The sequence below is a fragment of the Homarus americanus genome, unplaced genomic scaffold, assembly GCF_018991925.1.
Source record: "Homarus americanus isolate GMGI-L3 unplaced genomic scaffold, GMGI_Hamer_2.0 scaffold38872, whole genome shotgun sequence".
Taxonomy (NCBI): Eukaryota; Metazoa; Arthropoda; class Malacostraca; order Decapoda; family Nephropidae; genus Homarus; species Homarus americanus.
Genome location: NW_024730531.1, coordinates 30,732 through 33,537, shown reverse-complemented (window position 1 = coordinate 33,537; position 2,806 = coordinate 30,732). Strand labels below are relative to the sequence as shown.

Genomic DNA, 2,806 nt, shown 5'->3' with positions numbered 1-2,806 from the left:
GTATTTTAATAATTCTTCAGTATTATCATATCGTTTAGCTCCCTCTGTTAACACTGGTAAGTTGTTAGTGCTGTATGTTACAACAACGGCGATGTTACTATTGGCTCATGTGTCGTTACTCATAATGGCGCCATCAACTGACCCTGGCTCTCGCTCTGCCTTCCAACAACGACACCAAACTAATTACTCATATATCTGTTCCAATTGTCTTGTTACCTAAAATTTCATATCCCGATAAATACGAGTGACTTTGTGTAATAAGTTAAGACGCGAGGGTGTCTAATATGTTGCGCCAGTAGCTCCTGTGTTTTATATTTCGGGTTTCAAGGTTTTATCTGTAGTTGTAATAAGTTATCAGTTTTTTGTTAATATATAATTATGAAGTCTGAGGGTTTGCTTCTTACATCTTTTTTCAAAAATTTCAATCTCATTAATTTATTCTCTGTTAAATAAGTTCAATTTCTCTTAATTGTTACTTACCAATTTGTTCATGATCTTCAAGTCAACTAATACAACTTTACAAAATCCAGACATAAAGATAAAATACATTAGAAGTATTACAGGAGAACAATACAATTAACACAAATAAAACTACCTTTTGAGCATTTAAAATTAGCACTTTCTGCTGTGGCAAATAAAGCAAAGTTATTCCAATGTTTCCACAATGTTTCCAGTACATACAGTCGATGAGAAATCCATAACAGAGAATTCCATCACCTCTAAAATATGATCCTTGAGACGGAAGCTTCAACAACACACCAGTATCAAATCATAAGCGACTGACGAGGTTATTCTTCACTAAGCCGGTCGGGTACTACACCCTGTTCCTGTGCTGCGGCTATGACGTCATTTACATAAACATCCTGACACTACTCTTAGCTGTCAGCGTCTCGTGTCAACTGGTCTACTGTGATTGGTTTATGGCGTGACACATGATGCAGAACTAGACATCATTAACCCCTTGTGTACGGCGCCCCTTCTGTGCTGAATAATATCGTCTGGCGTTAACCAAATAAAGTATTAGAAGTGGCGTCCCTGTACTGAAGGTGTTAGCGGAGATAATCTATTAAGAGTGACGGTAGACGCAGCGAAGGAAGTGAGGAAATAGGAAAAAAGGGAAGAAATTATAGTAAAATAAAAACAAACTAAAATAAGAGAAGAGAAGAGAAAAGGACAAAACATTAGTAACACACTTAACAAAAACATAGAATCTAAATAGTGCAATATAAAAGTCCACGAATAAGAGACAGGAAAATGGTAAAAATCCTTACATTAAAGTGTATAAAAATCTTAAAAGAGGGATGGGTAAAATTCTCAGAGAAAATCACTGGCAAGCGAGTAAAAAAATGGTGATAATAAAAGAGATATATTACGGTGGATGGCAAGATTAGCTTCGTGGAGGATGACCTGACCTGACCTAACCTGACCTAACCTAACCTAACCTAACCTAACCTAATCTTATAAATGATAGCAGGAGATTAAACACGTAATGAGGCTACTGGACTGGTGGTATATTTAGAGGTTGAGGAAATAGGACTAATGACAAATGGTTCCCCAAACCTTCCTCGACACACAACCCCCACAACAAACATACTACCAAAACAACCATCTACCACAGTTAACAGAGCTATCATCTACTTCACTATCACACGTGCTGGAAGGAACAGTCCTGCCCTCAAACACAAACTCACTACATTATTACCCCGGCTTATTGTTTCATTAATTTACACACCTGGTAAAACTATACAAGGATTCTTTAAGTCTAGGCATTTGATCTAAGAACCTTTTGGCGGCTACAGACACAAACGAGTTGCTGAAGTTAATAAAGATGTTATGAAGTTTCCAACATCTAACATAACGAACGGGCCTGTCCGGGATTTGAACCCGGGACCTCCTGCACCCAAAGCAGGAATCATACCCCTAGACCAACAGGCCGTTGAGTAATAATGAGAAGATAGATATATTTAAGGATTTGATGCCATGCAATGATAACGTGAGTGTCGTGGATTTGACAACCAGCTCGGGTCAGATGTGACAAGGGTGTTATCCAATGTAACCCCACTAAACGTCGCAGCTTTTCTCCAGTTACTCTAATTTTCTCCTGTAAAACGTCTCCTGGACCCTACCTGGAAGACACATCCAGGACCCCACCTGAAAATCGCCTCCTGGACCCCACCTGTAAGACGTCTCCAGGACCCCACCTGGAAGACGACTCCTGGACCCCGCTTGGAAGACGCCTTCTGGACCCCACTTGGAAGACGCCCCCTGGACTACACCTGAAAAACGCTTCATGGACTCCACCTGAAAGACACCTCCTGGTCCCCACTTGAAAGTTGCCCCCTGGACCCCACCTGCAAGACGTCTCCTGGAGCCCACCTGAAAGACGTCTCCTGGAGCCCACCTGAATGACGTCTTCTGGACCCCAACTGGAAGACACCTGGACCCTACTGAAATAAGACTCCTGGACTCCACTTGTAAGACGCCTCCTGGACCCCACGTGAAAGACGTCTCCTGGACCCCACCTGGAACACTCCTTCTGGACCCCACCTGAAATACGGCTCTTACACCCTACCTGAAAGACGGCTCTTGGACTCCACCTGGACCCCGCTTGAAAGACTCCTCCTGGGGCCCACCTGGAAGACACTTGGACCCCACCTGGAAGACGCCTCTTGTACCCCATTTGGAAAACACCGCCTGGACCCCACCTACCCTGATCTATCATAACCTGTTCTAACCTATCCTAAGCGAACCTAATCTGTCGTAGTCTAGATTAATATCTCCTGAGTCACTATAACGTGAGTCAGCG

At 42.5% G+C, this 2,806-nt stretch overlaps 1 non-coding gene across 1 annotated transcript; it reads right to left on the bottom strand.

Annotated features, from left to right (window-relative positions):
* Positions 1-1,863: 1,863 nt before the first annotated feature.
* On the bottom strand, positions 1,864-1,935 carry Trnap-ugg. The gene has a single exon. It is a non-coding gene; the product is annotated as a tRNA-Pro (tRNA).
* Between the last annotated feature and the right edge of the window lie 871 nt (positions 1,936-2,806).